Raw genomic sequence first — 19,470 nt, forward strand, 5'->3', positions numbered from 1 at the left:
CCCCAATGCCACCCAGTTAGGGTCGTTAACATCTGACAAGAAGATTACACTCTTGTTTGCTTATATAGACCCAATATATATCTGCAAGTACAAAAGAAACTGGCTTGAAATTTGGCTCAGACTTGTCGTGGTACTTCAATCGATTAGAAGAAGATAAATCAAGCACACCTAAAGCTATTTTATATGTCACGTAAGTATACATGTAAGTATCTACATATGTATGTATTAAGAATAAAATAGGCACTATACCCCAAGGCATATATGTTACTGCAGTCACCTAAATTACCCACAGTACCTGTAGCAGTGGGTAGGAGCATTTAAGTCACAATTGCAATGAAAGGGAAGCATATCGCATGTTCAACACGTACCTCACATATGTTAAAGAATGGCTATATGAATTTTAGCATGTCATAAACATAGAAAGCAATTTTCAGTAAGTTCTAGTTGGAGCGATGTAAAATCTGGCCAAAGTACATCCTTTTGTATTTAAAGGCAAAAGTTGTGCTTATCTTGATATAAGAACCAGTCATGCGACCAACCAACATTTTCTCAGCTACATTATATGTTAAAATAACTGCATATTTCAACCATCCGAAACAAAATTATTTAAAATACAATAAGTGATTAATGTACAGAAGCTTGTGTAACGAACATTGACTGATACAAAATTATTAAACTTTAACCATTTTTAAACCAGAAACACAGCGTTTTCAACATTTCATACTTGTGCTTTAAATCTTACAAGAAATATCTAGTGTTAATTTATAGGGTACAGTATTTTTTAAGATGAATGATAGGTACTCTGCCTCATAAACAGAAAAATGGCAAATTTCTAATGTCTATGCAGCTGTAATATTGAATTTTTGCAGGACAATGGCAGTTTTCTCTCGCGTGACCTAACATTTGAAAAGGTTTCCACACCAAATCTCGTATAGTTTGATTAAATCAGCAAGTTGGTTAAAGATCAATCAAATCTGATGATGTATATTGAAATGCCACCCTCTTCTTCAATTTGGGAATGCCTGTAACGAATTCCTTCCATCTTCATATATAGGAGTCTCAGCTAACTAGTGAAAACTTTCAAAGGTATGATGGGTGAAGTCAGGCTAGAAATTGCATACTGTGGACCAGCATCAGTCACATTGTGTCTAATTGCATCATACCACAGCTGACTGGAAGCTAAAGACCAGGAACGTTTTGTGGTACAGTTTGCCAAGCCCGATTCCAGGATCCGATGCCTAATTTCAACCATAGCATTAGGAATGGGCATAAACATATCTGATATAGAATTTCTAGCTTTTTGGGGGCCCCTAACTGTGTACAGCAGTACTGGCAAGAGGTTGGGCGTGCTGGAACGGGATGGGCAGCAAGTGACAAAGGCACTTTGCAATATCAGGATGCATCTAAGGTGTGATGATGATATGCACGTGCTGTCCACGGTGCAAGTCTGTACTTGCAATTGTATAACTATATATATTGCAGAGCTTTACAATCTCTGGCATGGAAACCAAAGAGTTCATCGCTGAACACCTGGAGAACCACCCAAGCTGCCAATGCAATTCCATTGACGTGCACATCTATCTGCTGTTGGCTTTGTCAATCTAAATGTGGTTGTAGATGTGTACTTCAAGATAAGTGCCAATAGAAATTAGAGTAGCATAAACTAAATTGTACAGGTAATACATTTGAAATATGAAAACAGAAAACCCCACAGACCCCTGTTTTTATACCCATGCACGAATCTGACTGTATTTTAGTCATTGGTTTTATGGTGCATTTAGCAAATTGTTTTTCAATAAAAAAAGTTTATGGCTATTTTGGCCAATTTCAATTGTAATCTTTTTTAGCCTATTCTGGTTGAGTGAAGGTGTGGTGTGTTGCATGAAAAACAGCACTTTATTCAACTCACACCTTGTGTGAGAATTTCAAAAATCTACTCTCCATAAGTTAATATATAGATTCTACCTTATTCTTTTGAACGGTAGATACGAATTGCTGAAAATCTATAGAAATCACCGCGTTCTTAACTTTTTCACCAGTTTCAATATTTCTACAGGGCAGACAATTCACCTCAACTTTGGGTTTAGTGGCATTTAGTTTGCATCAATACAAATAACTTCAATTTTATTAGCCTGGTTTTGTGCATTCTGTATAACACTTGTTGATATAACATAATGAGTAAATAATGCTGACCAAAATGAACCTCGACTGAATAAAATAAAATTATACTTCAAAAAATAAATTATACTTAAAAATGTTATTTAGAATTGAAGAAAAACGCTGTCATATTTTCCTTAAAACATGTTTATTACACAGTTCGAAAAGGTGTGTTTTTACACCTAGGTATATCCACTTTATATATGTAGTGAATTGGAATGTTGCTTCTATTTCATCCTACTTCGTGATAAACTTTCTTGTCAATAGCTGCAATAATTGTAGCCCTTGGTTGGTGGGGATTGGGCTTCTGTCGTGCGGCTCGCGCCTTGCCCCAACCAGGGCTACAATTTCTCCCAATACCTGCTCGTGTAAAAGCTGCAGTGCGGATCTACACTGCATGGTCCAGGCACACACGGGGCCGCATTATCAGAGAATCTCCCCTTACCGTGTGCAAATTTCACCATAATCCTGCTCCCAGATAATGTTAGAGCCCTTGTAACTCCTATCGATGGTCAACTTTACTCCTTGCGGCTGAAAAATGACAGTTTAATGACTCAGGCGCGAAGTCAATTCGAACCTGACCGCCGTCGTTGAACTCTGTACCCAGCCGACTTGTACCATTACATTTTAGGGGTGGCCGACAGGTGTGAGGGACTAATGAAAACGGTGGCACTAGCAGTAGCGCGCTAGTGGCAGTAGTTGTTATTTTAACGTTATCTTTTCGAAGGATTGTAAAAAGGTCATAGGACCGTTTGCTCCTTTTCAATTACTGCAAGAATACAACTATCGCTGAAAGCAAAGAGAGACCAGTGACCATTGAAGAACTTGCCATCTTTATTTCTGAAGAAGTGAAAGAGATGTTCACGCCATGCAAAGTCTGTCGTCTGGTCTCTGTCATTTTATACAGATGCTCTGACAACAAGAGGACACCGCAATATAATTATAAGATATCCAATCGATATTTACGGCTACTATACTATACGATATAGATCTCTAAGGCTATAAAATCTTCGATATATATCGGATATTTACCCGCCTAATTAACAAACTCTAGTATCATCTAGTAGCGAAGTTCGAACCAGACTAGCGCTTGGCCAGAGCTGTAAAGTGGTGAAATGTCTGACATATATTCGCGACTCTTTTTAATCTTGAAGCTTATAGTGGTACAATTTCGACTGTTTCAAATGTGCTGAAATAGTTCCGATTCATAAGGGAGGCTCTAAAGAGTGATGTCAACAACTATAGGCCTATCTCCCTCCTACCAGTTCTTCTACCTAAAATACTAGAAAAACATGTTTATATTAGTTTTTACAGTTTTATGCATTTAATCTTTTTGTCACAACTCACAATCATCAGACAACGTTAACATCACTCTTGTCACATTGCTTTAGTCAAGTTAACTGACCAGGGTCTATACTTTTACAGAATATGGATGAAGATTTACGTGAAGATTTTTTCATCGTTGATCATAACACATTGCTGAGCGAACTTTCTGTGTACAGGTTTTCTGACTTGTCACTGAAGTGGTTTCGATCATACCTTACAGGAAGAAGTCAATGTTAGTTTTAGGTGTACACGCTCATGTTTTGTCGATTGGTGTGGTGTATCTCAGGAGTCCATTTTTGGTCCACTTCTGTTTTTGATCATGTTATGTATGTCATTTTACCCCATCATCATGACATGAGTTTAATTAGTCTGGAACATTCTCAACTTGTGTAAAAATGGGAAGCTTAGATACTACTACTACTGTGACTACTACTACTACTACTACTACTACTACTACTACTAATAATAATAATAATAATAATAATAATAAAGGGACAAGTCTTCGTTGCGGTGCTTCAAATCTTATTAGATTTATCCAAAAACTGTTGAGCTCAATATCAAAGCAGGTATGTAAAACATGCTGATTACAAGGACTTTGTTACAAAAAGAAAGATGTATCCATGAAAAAGCACAGACGTGAAAATGATGTAAAGAAATCCTCATACAACCCGGCCTACTACGTCATAAAGATGTACGTTGACAGACAAGAAAATGCCGAAATTTTAAACTGATAAACACTGCATTATTGAAGTAGTCATGAACAAACGGATGGAGGAATTCCATCTGATTAAAATCAAAGGTAGAGTACGGCGACGTCTTCTTATGCGTACGCGGTACTCTCTCGCTGTCGCCTCTCACTACGCGACAGCGAGAGAATACCGCGTACGCATAAGAAGACGTCGCTGTACTCTACATCTGATTTTAATCAGATTGGAGGAAGTCGTTCCTATATTGACCCTATTTCCATACTGAATTCATCATGCACACTGTAAAGTTCACTATGGTTCGAAGCGAGACTACATAAATGTCCTGTGAGAAAATTAACCTGGAATGTAATCCGCGTTTGTGTAATGAGTTTATTAGATGAAAAATGTTACGACCGTACAAAAACAGTAAAATACCTACGTGTAGTATACAAATAGCAAAGTATTTGGCAAAGTATAAGTATAGTTAAACTATAAATAAATATCGGCAATTTCACAGACCCGGCGTGCCGTGGCACAAGGCTAGTCATTGTAGTATCATCTAGAGTCCGGAAATCGCCGATAAATATTCGGTAAGTATAGGCGATTTCACAGACGCAGCGTGCTGAGGCACAAGGCAAGTCATTCTCGTCCAGTGTCGATCGGCGATTTCACAGTAATCCCGAAATCGTCGATATGTCAAACTTTGATACTAGATGGTAAATATCCGATTAAAAAAAATTGTGCAAAGTCACGCCGTCATGGACAAGAATGCCGTTTTGGCACACCACTTCACACATTGTGACCTTTTTAGTCGAACAGATTTTGCTTGGAACCACTCTTTCCACATTGAACAACAGCGGCATCTTGTTCATGTAGTTGTACCATGAAGGTGGATGGTTGAACTTAGTTGTGAAAGTTGAACTAGTTATGGAGTTAACTTAGGCACGCTCTGAACAATGTGCATGGGCACTAAGCTCTCACTGCTTTAAATGACCGTTCCGTGTAGGATTTATTGAACTAGTACGTAACTTTAATATTTGAGAAAGTTGGGAAGATACAGCAGAGGATTTATTGAACTAATTAAAATGCGTAGTTGAACTTTGGCAAAAGTATCTCTCTTTATTCACTAAGAGTTACATATTGTCATGAAAATTACCCATCCTTTCACTCCCATAAGCTAGTCCTACGAGTATGGCAAGAGTGTCCGGCTTTGGCTCCGGAGGCAGTGTAGGGCTCGTAGGGCTACCCGGAAGCATGCTCATTCAGCTCCCTCACACCTGTCGGCCACCCCTAAAATGTAATGGTACAAGTCGGCTGGGTACAGAGTTCAACGACGGCGGTCAGGTTCGAATTGACTTCGCGCCTGAGTCATTAAACTGTCATTTTTCAGCCGCAAGGAGTAAAGTTGACCATCGATAGGAGTTACAAGGGCTCTAACATTATCTGGGAGCAGGATTATGGTGAAATTTGCACACGGTAAGGGGAGATTCTCTGATAATGCGGCCCCGTGTGTGCCTGGACCATGCAGTGTAGATCCGCACTGCAGCTTTTACACGAGCAGGTATTGGGAGAAATTGTAGCCCTGGTTGGGGCAAGGCGCGAGCCGCACGACAGAAGCCCAATCCCCACAAACCAAGGGCTACAATTATTGCAGCTATCTTGTCAAAACTGTCAAAAATGTTGTGAACAAACACAAATACGTGTCTCACTCAACAGGACAAGACACTTGTGAAGATGTGAAGAAATTGGTTGCCCTTCTTAAACCCCTCCAGTTATTTACCAGTCAGCCTGATGGGGCACATTGAGCATTCCCTGGATTTGAAAATGAGCTATGTTTACACAAACAAAAGGTTGAAAGCCAGATTAATCCAATATTCAAGTTACATCAACATGGAGGAAAATATTCTATTAACGACCTAGGGTGATACTGTATGAAGGTAGACATAGACACCTTAAGTGCCAGGCAAATTTACCCTCCGAGACAACATTGAAATCTTCTGACATTATACATTTTTAGCAAATCTTAATTCTAATGATTTTGGTTGCCATGGATACTGTAATTCACTAAAATACTATCTTTTATAGAACCTTTCTCAGGGAAATCTAGAGCACCATGAGAAAAAGCTCATCTCATGATTAAAAGCAAATTCTGGTTGGTTTATTTTAAAGGGAAACAATTCTGGTTGATATATTTGAAAAATAAAAAAATAAAAAGGTTAAATAATTGTTTATTTGTTTATGTTGCCATGGTAATGTGATGTTTTTTCCAGGATGTTTTAATTGAAAAATAAGTGTCTGGTCAATCTCCAAGTTGTGTCAAAAATTTAAAACCAATCACTTCACAACACTATAGATATGGGTTGAGAAGTTGGACGAAGGCAACTTGTAAAGGTGCTAATTCGGACAAGAGATTCCAACATTGTTCAAAACAAGGGTCTCAATTTGTGACATTTGCTTCACTGTAACTTGAAAAGATTTCATCAGATTTTGAAAAGTAAAAAGTATTTTTGCTCCTTTAGGTGCAAGCTTTCTTATAAAACCACTTTATATATATACTCATATTATCAATGCTTCTGATCTGAGGGAAATCCCTACTTGAGAATTCACAGATGGTTAATGCCATCAGGTATCTCAAAGGCGTGGACTGTTTGGACGACAAAATAATGTTACAACATACTTTAAGGAAAAGTCTACGATTTTGGAGGCATTGTCCCTCAGGTCCTACCTTTATTCTTTATCAATGTTTTATCACTACCCAGATGTGGAACATCAGTATAGCAACGATGTCCATATTAAAAATGAGGTATGATTTCATCAACCCAAATTTAGCTGGTGTTTTGATGTTTGTTCCACCTACATTTTTAGCGTTTTTTTCCATAAAATGTTTTTGGAAAATCATGGCATGGCCAATGAAGAACAGGACAATGGTTAAGAAGAAAAATCTGCCATGTCATAGATGGCTTCTACAGATGGGGAGGGGAACAATTCTACCTGGAATTCTTCAGTAACATCAATATTGAAATTCTGGCACAGGTTCAGTAGCCAGTGGTGTTCTCCCATATCCAAGCCTCCCATAGACATGTAATATAGTACCTGGCTAAAATTCTTGTCCAAAGAGAGAGGCTGTATGGTATTCAATCCCTCTAGACATGTAGTGTGGTGGCACCTCCCATAGAAATTCTGAAATGCTCAATGCAAAGATTGCCACCACATAATTGATTGTACCGAGGTTTTTATCGCAATTCAAGGTATGCATAGTAGGCTGCTACCTGGTCCAACTATAAACATCACCACACAATTAAATATTTGCTCAGTCAGTATTGCTTCAACAGGGGCTTTTAATTTTTATCTTGTGGTTGGGGTGGCTGTACGTCAGCCTGCTATGTGTCGTGAAACACTCCTCCACTTTAGCACAAACATGGTGCTTATCTTGATATATGAGCCAAGTCATGTGACCAACCGACATTTTTTAGCCTAAATCATATGTCAAAATAACGGCATATTTTAACCACCCAAAACAAAATTATTTATAATAAAATGTAATTTATGTAAACCAACTTGTGTTAACGAACATTGACTGATACAAAATTATTTAACTTTAATAACCATTTTTAAATAAAAATAAACAAGAAACACTGCATTTTCGACATTTCATAATTATGTTTTAAATTTTACAAGAAATATCAAGTAATAATTCTTAAGGTACAGTATTTTTTAAGATGAATGATAGGTACTCTTGACTCATAAACAGAAACAAGTCATCGTTGATGACACAGTCCCCTCTTGTTAATAATGGGTACTTTGATACATGTCCTCAGAGAGGATAGAGTCCTCTCATTAATTAGGTCTGTGATAAAAATACTTTGATACAGATGGCGCTCAATGGCCAAGAATGAGTTCCATGGTGATGAAAACATAAAACCAATGTAGGCCACCATCCTAAAGTTCATAAAATGAGTCAACTAGGAATTAATCAACAGGATGTTGCAAAACATTTTTGCATACAATTCTAACACTTAACAGATTATCACTGGTACCATATTTCATAAAGTTTGATGCAGTATTTACAACACTATGAGATCAACATCTGTATCAAGTTTCATCACATTTGACGTTGTATTAATTTGTGGCTATATCACCCTAATTAGGAAAGTTCATTACTTATGCAATTACAAATTAATTAAAATGACACTGATAAATGTCTTTTTCAATGTTAAAGCAATGTGAGCTAATCATCGGTTAACATCTGTATAAAGTTTCATGAATTTGATGCAGTACATATTTCTTGACATATCAGCCTACTTACGAAACTTCAATAATTGACATGTTACTGCTACATGACGTGAAACAAATTGACGAGCATATGTATGACATAGGTCAATGTCCTTGTACCAACTTTGAATAAAATCGGTTGAGATATGCCTGAGTTATGCCTCTGTATATGAACAAATCGTAACAAAATGGCCACACAGCAGCCATATTGGATCGTATCACAAAACAAATTGACGTGCATATTTATGACATTGGTCAATGTCCTTGTACCAACTTTGAATAAAATCGGTTGAGATATGCCTGAGTTATGCCTCTGTATATGAAAAAATCGTAATAAAATGGCCGTCTGGCAGCCATATTGGATCGTATCACAAAACAAATTGACGTGCATATCTATGACATTGGTCAATGTCCTTGTACCAACTTTGAATAAAATCGGTTTGCAACATGTCTGAGTTATGCCTCTGTATATGAAAAAATCGTAATAAATGGCCGCCTGGCGGCCATATTGGATCGTATCACAAAACAAATTGACGTGCATATCTATGACATTGGTCAATGTCCTTGTACCAACTTTGAATAAAATTAGTTGAAACATGTCTGAGTTATGGCTCTGTACATGAAAAAATCGTAATAAAATGGCCGCCTGGCGGCCATATTGGATCGTATCACAAAACAAATTGACGTGCATATCTATGACATTGGTCAATGTCCTTGTACCAACTTTGAATAAAATTGGTTGAAACATGTCTGAGTTATGGCTCTGTACATGAAAAAATCGTAATAAAATGGCCGCCTGGCTGCCATATTGGATCGTATCCCAAAACAAATCGACGTGCATCTGTATGACATATGAAGTAATCCTTGTACGAAGTTTGAATGAAATCGCTTCTTGCATCTCTGAGATATCTGCGTGAACGGACGCACGCACGCACGCACGGACATGACCAAACCTATAAGTCCCCCCGGACGGTGTCCGTGGGGACTAAAAATGACAAATTTCTAATGTCTAAGCAGCTATAATATTGAATTTTTGAGGGAAAATGGCAGTTTAAGCTCACGAGACCTAACATTTGAAAATGTTTCCGAACCAAATCTCGTATAGTTTGATTAAATCAACAAGTTGGCTAGTTATCAATCAAATCTGATTATGTATAGTGAAATGCCACTTTTTTCTTCAATTTTGGCATGCCTGTAACGAATTCCTTCCATCTTCACATACAGGAGTATCAGCCAACTCGTGAAAACTTTCAAAGATATTATGGATGAAGTCAGGCTGGAAATTGCATACTGTGGATTACCATCAGTCCAATCATGTCTAATTGCATCATACCACAGCTAACTGATAGCTAAAGATCAAACGTGGTATTGTATAGTTTGCTGACCCAGATTCCAGGATCCAATGCCTAATTTCAACCATAGCATTCAGAATAGGCATAAACATACCTGATATGGAATTTCACAGAGTTCACAGATGGTTAATGCCATCAGGTATCTCAAAGGCGTGGACTGTTTGGACGACAAAATAATGTTACAACATACTTTAAGGAAAAGTCTACGATTTTGGAGGCATTGTCCCTCAGGTCCTACCTTTATTCTTTATCAAGGTTTTATCACTACCCAGATGTGGAGCATCAGGGGCTTATCAAGAATAATACTGCAATGATGCAGCAATGCAAAAACTTGGGCTGGTAGCCTTAAAAAGGCAGCCAGACAGTACATGTCCATACACGAGGAGGAGCAGAAGTCAAAACTTCTATCTCCTGCCCAGATCCTGGCATATGAGACATGCAAAATGGACATCACAGTTAACAAGCTTCTAGAGTACTAGTGCAATTTAGCAAATCCTAGATTGCTATTGTGAAGGGATTAAAATTGCTATTTAATCAAGTCTAAACAACCAAAGACTCTGTTAGAGTTCTACCTCTATGAAACATTCTGGTATATTCTCTGAATCCAGCGTCCGAGTAATTTTTAATAGACTTTATTTGATAATTTTTTTAAAGTAAGCCAATCACCTATGACAGGAATCTTTTGGTTTGTCCTTATTTAATTTCATTTAAGTTGTCATGTTTCCCAGTCTTCCAATACTACTATACACAAGTCTCTTACCTATTTACTCAATGAAATTCAAAGTGTCCTTGTTATCTATATGATATCACCTAGAACTGCCACATATACTCTACTGTGGATGAGAAATAGCATCATCAATGATGCAATGATATATCTTTACTGTGGAATTGTGATGGACTGCCATTATTTAGTAAGTCAATCGTCATCATTTCTATGTATAGTCAACAATTTACATTTCAATTTCAGGAAAGAATACAATACTTTCTACTCTAAGCACTGTAGTTTGGTGCAGAAAAGCTCAGACGTCAACTTTTTTAAAGCCATTTTTCAGGAATGTGAGGCTTTAGCAAGGTCAGGCTTTTTCAAAAACTGCAAACTGTTTAATGCTTCTTAAGAGTGTGACTGGTGCTTGCACCCTGGAGAACATGCTGAAAGGGACAGGGGTTTCCCCATGTGTAAAGTTTCAAACACAATGCAGATCTACAGAAAAGAACAACCAGTCATTTTCTAAAGGTTGTACTGAGCAGGTAGTAGATGGCATTCCATCATTTAACGCTGCAATAAATATCCACTGTCCCTTTTCACCAACATGATGTCACTGGCCAAAGTTTTCTAGAATTCATAAAGAAGTGGTAACCCCTTAGAAAATGATGTGTCCTCCAGTTGAATGATGGTAAACAGACAGGACAGCTCACTCTTTAATATGTTCACTATTTCTTACATCATTACAGCCAATATTATGTGCATTAGTTGGGCTAACATTCACAATTGCAAGATTTAGCATATAAATTCAACATTCCAAAGCAACTGTTTCAAGAATAATTACTAGAGTAACTCGTATTATGTTTGAAAGAATAAAAGGGTCAATTTAATATTTAGCAAGAAAGAGAGCAGTTTAGGTTGAAAATACCAATGGTTTAGTTTAAAAGTTGTAATAATTTTGGATGGTTTTGAATTTTTTTGAAAGACCATCAAATTAACTTGCAAGGGACTGAGACATCGTCCAATTACAAACAGCAAATACAGTTAAATATCTGATAGGAATATCACCAAAGGGGTGGTTCCACAAATATACCTGATAGATGGGGTGGAAGAACAAGTGATAATGGATAACAGTAATTTAGTACTGTTGCAAACCTTGTTTTCCTGGGACACCTGGCAACACTTTTTTCACTTGAGTGTTTGATGACTATTTTATTTTTATCTTTCTCTTTTGCTGCCCAAAAACAATTATTTTGAAAGAAATCATCCTCGAGCTGCCCCAGAAATCAAATGGTTAACCCCTTCTACTATTGGTGATCCATATACAGTTGAAGGCCACAAAATAAAGTTTTAAATCTCTCCACTTTTTACATGGGATGATAGCAACAATGGTTTCACTTTAATATACTACATGGATACACCTTGAAAACTTACTCTTCAGGCAAATAGAACGCTGCTTTTTGTTTGCCATATACACAGACTATCTGTTTTCTTAGTCTTATGTTCCATGCAGGTTCATCACAAGATGAGTACTAGATGAATTTTTATTGAGTGGCTGTATAAAATTGTTGTTGTTGAAATAACAGTTGCCAAAGAAGTGGGTTTGGTTATTTTCAAAATGGCCGTGCGCTATGTCGACCATATATTTCCGTGATGGGGTGGAAATAAGCCAGTTTCAATTACTCGACATACATGTCTATGGGAGGCTTGGATATGGAAGAACACCACTGGCTATTGAACTTGTGCCAGAATTTGAATATTGATGTAACTGAAGAATTCCAGGCAGAATTCCTCACCTGTAGTAGCCATCTATAACATTGCAGATTTTTCCTTTTTAACCATTGTGCTTGCATAGCAACACAAGTCTTTAACAGTTATTTAATGCTTGTGAAGCCTTTGTTGGGAGGTTAGTGTGCTTGCATAGCAACACAATTCTTTCAAAGTTATTGAATTCTTTTGAAGCCTTCACAACAGAACCACAATAAGACATAACATCATCCAACAACAACATCTTCAACAAGATAAGGAAGTCTAGAAACCACATCCAGTCATTCTACAACACAGAACAAGCTATCCGACGTCAACAAGAGACGATCACACGATTTAAACACACGGCAAAGGTCCCTAGAAGCCTTCAGATACATCTGAAGGCATTTCTACCGGGACCCAAGCCAACAAGCGAATTCATCAACAAGTGGCAAGAACTAGAGAGACACTGTGGCAACCAATTTGTCACGGTCTCTCAAATTACTTGCCAATACATAAACCGCTCCGCACATCAGAAGAACACCGAATCGTACATCAATAACCTGAGACAAGAAATAGAAGCTCTGACACACCAGACGGACAAAACAGCCGCCAAACGCCTTCTCAACCATCAAATAGAAACAGCTAAGAAAAGGGCGAAACAACAACCACCAAGACAGAAACGTCAACAACGTCCACAGCTGCGTACATGTCAGGACGCGTACTGTACCTGCATCCTTGCAGTCAACACAGTAACTACGGATGGTTATTTAACCTGGGCAACTATGTTCCTCCCCTTCCCCCTTAAACACTCATGTACGAGAGTGAGATATTTCTTTTATATCTTATTAGAATAAATAAAAGGGTGTAGTGAAATGCGGGCTTTCGGCCATTGGCGGCGCCCTCCTGCACAGGTGCTGCGCCGCCGTTGTATTCATGGAATGCCTCGCATATACATTACGAATTTCCCCTCGCTCAAACAGCAGAACGATATCTACCGCTGAACTGAGCAGACGTCTGATTACGACTAGCCTTCTGCGGAACCAACCAGTGAAACAAAGATGTGGTAAGTCCACTGAGTTATATTCACTGGGTAACACTATAAGGGTTATTTCATGTGCTTGTCTGGATTACTGTTGCATGGACAATAGCAGGTAACATCAATCACATTGAGAGTTTTAGTCTCCCCACTTACCCACAGCATTTTAATTAACTCATCCCACAAAGAAAACAAGTCATCGTTGATGACACAGTCCCCACTTGTTAATAATGGGTACTTTGATTACAAGTCCTAAGAGAGGATAGAGTCCTCTTCATTAATTAGGTCTGTGATAAAAATACTTTGATACAGATGGCGCTCAATGGCCAAGAATGAGTTCCATGGTGATGAAAACATAGAACCAATGTAGGCCACCATCCTAAAGTTCATAAAATGAGTCAACTAGGAATTAATCAACAGGATGTTGCAAAACATTTTTGCATACAATTCTAACACTTAACAGATTATCACTGGTACCATATTTCATAAAGTTTGATACAGTATTTACAACAGTATGAGATCAACATCTGCATCAAGTTTCATCACATTTGACGTTGTATTAATTTGTGGCTATATCACCCTAATTAGGAAAGTTCATTACTTATGCAATTACAAATTAATTAAAATGACACAGATAAATGTCTTTTTCAATGTTAAAGCAATGTGAGCTTAACTTCAGTTAACATCTGTATAAAGTTTCATGAATTTGATGCAGTACATATTTCTTGACATATCAGCCTACTTACGAAACTTCAATAATTGACATGTTACTGCCACATGACGTGAAACAAATTGACGAGCATATGTATGAAATAGGTCAATGTCAACTTTGAATGATACTGGTGGAAATATGTCTGAGTTATGGCTCTGTACATGAAAACATTGTAATAAAATGGCTGCCTAGCGACCATATTGGATGGTATCACATAAAAAATCGACATACATATGTATGACATAGGCCAATGTCCTTGTACCAACTTTGAATAAAATCGGTTGAGATATGCCTGAGTTATGCCTCTGTATATGAAAAAATCGTAACAAAATGGCCACACAGCAGCCATATTGGATCGTATCACAAAACAAATTGACGTGCATATCTATGAAAGTGGTCAATGTCCTTGTACCAACTTTGAATAAAATCGGTTGAGATATGCCTGAGTTATGCCTCTGTATATGAAAAAATTGTAATACAATGGCCACACAGCAGCCATATTGGATCGTGTCACAAAACAAATTGACGTGCATATCTATGAAAGTGGTCAATGTCCTTGTACCAACTTTGAATAAAATCGGTTGAGATATGCCTGAGTTATGCCTCTGTATATGAAAAAATTGTAATAAAATGGCCGCCTAGCGGCCATATTGGATTGTATCACAAAACAAATCGACGTGCATATCTATGAAAGTGGTCAATGTCCTTGTACCAACTTTGAATAAAATCGGTTGAAACATGTCTGAGTTGTGGCTCTGTACGTGAAAAAATCGTAATAAACTGGCCGTCTGGCAGCCATATTGGATCGTATCACAAAACAAATTGACGTGCATATCTATGACATTGGTCAATGTCCTTGTACCAACTTTGAATAAAATCGGTTGAGATATGCCTGAGTTATGCCTCTGTATATGAAAAAATTGTAATAAAATGGCCACACAGCAGCCATATTGGATCGTATCACAAAACAAATTGACGTGCATATCTATGGCATTGGTCAATGTCCTTGTACCAACTTTGAATAAAATTGGTTGAAACATGTCTGAGTTATGGCTCTGTACATGAAAAAGTCGTAATAAAATGGCCGCCTGGCGGCCATATTGGATCGTATCACAAAAAAAATTGACGTGCATATCTATGACATTGGTCAACGTCCTTGTACCAACTTGCAATAAAATTGGTTGAAACATGTCTGAGTTATGGCTCTGTACATGAAAAAATCGTAATAAAATGGCCGCCTGGCGGCCATATTGGATCGTATCCCAAAACAAATCGACGTGCATCTGTATGACATATGAAGTAATCCTTGTACCAAGTTTGAATGAAATCGCTTCTTGCATCTCTGAGATATCTGTGTGAACGGACGGACGCACGCACACACACACGCACGCACGGGACATGACCAAACCTATAAGTCCCCCAGGACGGTGTCCGTGGGGACTAATAAAATCACACAGTTTCACTTAGTCGACTAGGAAACTGGTAGACAAACAAATTACTGAGAGAAATTATCAAAGCTTTTCTTGACTCATAGTATTAGTGCCTTGAACATCCAAGTATACACACAGGAAGATTATCAGATTTTTTTAGACAAATGCATGCCACCATTAACATCGTGACAGTATTTCGATGCCAAATTATACTTGATTGAAACCTTGACCCAGGGATAGAGGTGCACAGAGATGTCATTATTGATGTGGAAAATGTTGTTTAAAAGTTGAGTTTTCTAGGGTTGATTTTTGTACAATTTTTTGATTTTCTTGCCTTTAGTGGTTGAGAGTTCCCTTACGAAAATAGTCTGTAGATATTCTATTGAACTCTGATATTCTATAGAAATTCTGTATATTTTATGGAAATCTGATGGAAATATGCTTCCATTGAAATTCAATTGAAAATTTTCAATACAATTCTGTAGAAAAATTTAAATTTTATAGAATTTTAATGTGTATAGAAACTTTAAATTCTATTGAAGTTTGCTGATAATTTTCTGTAGAAAATCTGCAGAAATTAAACATATTTTTTATGGAATTTTTCAGTTACATAGCTTTTGTGGAATTTTTTTTTGTGTTTTTTTCCCCCCACAGTTTACACTGTTTCAGACTTAAGTTCATGTTTTTGCATGTTGGCATGAGCTTTGATAAGAACTCAGTGACATATATATAGCTGGTTTCAATATGGAAAAGGTAGTGACATATACCTATGGAGAGTTCTAAGCACATTCTCGTGTACCCTTTAATTCTGAAAAGTTATTTTCATTTACACACACGTGCCAGGAAAATGTATACAGTTTCAATTGTACCATTCCCTTTTGCCATTGCTTTTGTACATTTCATGACTGTACACAGACCAACCTGACTCTCTTTGTTAGATCCTAGGTCAAGTGAGCTGACCTGTGCCTTTGCTTTGTTATGCAAATAGTTTCCTGCCTTTACAATGGGCTGATTACATAATAGTGTAGCCACGCATTATTCATTTGAACTTGAGGCAGTCCACAGTGCACATGGCTCTTATGAAAAGTACTAAAGTTCAACTCCAAATTCCATGGAAAATTAGGATCCAAGGTCCATTAGCAAGATTCTAACAGTTGTTATGGAGAAGGGAGCTCACTAATATGTCACAACTGTAAGGATCCACATTGCAGCATCAACTGAAAATTACGTGAGTTAAGATACACAACACTTTAATTATGCACTTGGCTGAGTTGACAACTCAAAACTGCTAGACTGGAGAGGTAGGCCTTGCATTCATATGTGTAGGTTGCTGTATATTTTGTAGTCCCTGTATGTTTCATCAAGTTTCGAACGATTGTTAATCATAATTCTTTTAGAAATAAACTACATGTTTATAATTTACTTGCTGCCTGATTTTTTGTGAGTTTTGCAGTAATTCATTGCATTGGTATCTATGGCAATATCATAAGGTGGTACACCTTACTTAATAAAAGTTTAACACATATTGTTGTCATACTTTCTAAGAGATTGAACTCGTATAAGACAAACAAACTTCTGTAAAAGAATGCAGAAATTAAATACAGTTCTACAGAAATTCTACATAAAAATTCTGTAGAATGTGGTATAAATTCAATATAGTGTTACAGATATTCTGTAGAACGTGTATCGAATTTACATAGAAATTCTGTAAATTCTACAGAAATGATACAGAAATTTTGTTGAATTTCTACAGAAAAAGGGGGCCAAAACTCCATTAAACTCTGTTAATTCCATAAAGGTTCAGTAGAATTTCTGTAGAAATTCTGTATCACTTTAATTGAATTTTGTCATCAATTTCAATAGAATTTCTACAGAAAATTTCATAAGGGTTTTCTGACATACATTTTGTTAATTTCTTCTCAATGTTTTAACATTAACAGTGTATTAACCTCTACTTACAATCAGTACATCTGAGTCAAATAAAGCTGATTATTGATAATATAAACACCAGTGTGATCAAGCTGAATCTATTTAGGTGATAAATTCTGTACTTAGTTCACTAAAACTAACGAGGTACCACTTTGGAATCTGTATTAATTCTAACAGTGGTACACTGTCAGGTGAGTTGTAACATTAACAGACTATCTCAGAGCAAAACACAAGTACAGCATTTACTCCACTTTTCATTTTGAACCTGCTTACAGATTGGTCAACTTTGCAACATTATCAGTCCTAAAAAGTGTTTATGTTGTTGATTTCATATTTGTAGATCTTTAGCCCTATATATGACACACCAAATATTACATTGGTAATGCTTTATTGTGTAGAAAGAGAAACTGATCTACACTTAGAACAAACAGAAGATAGGAAATTAGTCTAAGCTTTTCTTTATATAAGAGTAATAATTCAAGAAAGTTGTACAATACAGTCACTGTGATAGCATTCTAGCCAGAGATATTCATACAAATAACCAATGGTTGACATACGTTGACTCAAGCTTCAAGTTGAAAGATCATCTCATCCTATTTTAACAATATTTCCTGTCCTTTAATGTTTTCAGACATATCTATTTTTAGTTAAATCTGAAGGTGAAGCCTTCATTCATTTTAACATGTAGAATTGAAAAGATTTATACTTCAATCCCAGACCAAGAGTAGAATGCAACAGAGCTGACAAAAGAACCGATGACAGAACCAGTACAAGTACCACTGAACCAGCTCAACTCGCTGTACTCTATAGTAATATCCAGTAACGCAACGAGAGTTATTTCAACAGATGGACAAGTCATCGTTGATGACACAGTCCCCACTTGTTAATGGGTACTTTGATTACAGGTCCTCAGAGAGAATAGAGTCCTCTTCATTAGGTCTGTGATAAAATACTTTTGAATAAATTCGCTTGATACATGTGTGAGTTGTAGTTCAGGACATGGAAAAATCGTAATAAAATGGCCACACGGTGGCCATATTGGATCGTATCACAAAACAAATATATGTGCATATGTATGACATAGGTCAATGTCCTTGTAGCAAATTTGATTAAAATTGGTTGAGATATGCCTGAGTTATGGCTTGTACATGAAAAAATCATAACAAATGGCCGCACAGCAGCCATATTGGATCGTATCACCAAAACAAATTAATGTGCATATGTATGACATTGGTGAATCTCCTTGTACCAACTTTGAATAAATTCACTTGACACATGTCTGAGTTATGGTTCTGGACATGAAAAAATGTGATAAAATGGCCACACGGCGGCCATATTGGATCGTATCACATAACAAATCAATGTGCATATTCATGACATAGGTCAATATCCTTGTACCAAGTTTGAATAAAATCGGTTGAGTTATGCCTGAGTTATGGCTCTGTACATGAAAAAATCGTAACAAAATGCCGCCTTGCGGCCATATTGGATCGTATCACAAAACAAATTGATGTGCATATCTATGGCATTGGTCAATGTCCTTGTACCAACTTTGAATAAAATCGGTTAAAACATGTCTGAGTCATGGCTCTGTACATGAAAAAATCGTAATAAAATGGCCGCCTGGCGGCCATATTGGATAGCATCACAAAACAAATCGACGTGCATCTGTATGACATATGAAGTAATCCTTGTACCAAGTTTGAATGAAATCGCTTCAGGCATCTCTGAGATATCTGCGTGAACGGACGGACGGACGGACGCACGCACGCACGGACATGACCAAACCTATAAGTCCCCCCGGACGGTGTCCGTGGGGACTAAAAATGTGCTCAACCAATAGAGAAATAAGAACAGGTCGACACTCCAGGTTGGCAATTTGACAGTATAAATATTGGTGTGAATTTCATGCCTGCTACGTATATACACCGTACAAAAGAGAGATTGTCCACAGAAATGGTTACAGAAGTTTGAAATGTATGTGGACCTGAGACAAATGCAACAAGCTAATGTCCATGATACTTTGGGTCTACTCATGACCGGAGAAGCAGAGCGTTGGTTCAACTCCCAACCACCAGCAGTTTTACAAAATTGGGAGGCCTTTGTCTATCTCATTAT

This window comes from Ptychodera flava, chromosome 11 (assembly GCF_041260155.1).
Source record: "Ptychodera flava strain L36383 chromosome 11, AS_Pfla_20210202, whole genome shotgun sequence".
Classification (NCBI taxonomy): Eukaryota; Metazoa; Hemichordata; class Enteropneusta; family Ptychoderidae; genus Ptychodera; species Ptychodera flava.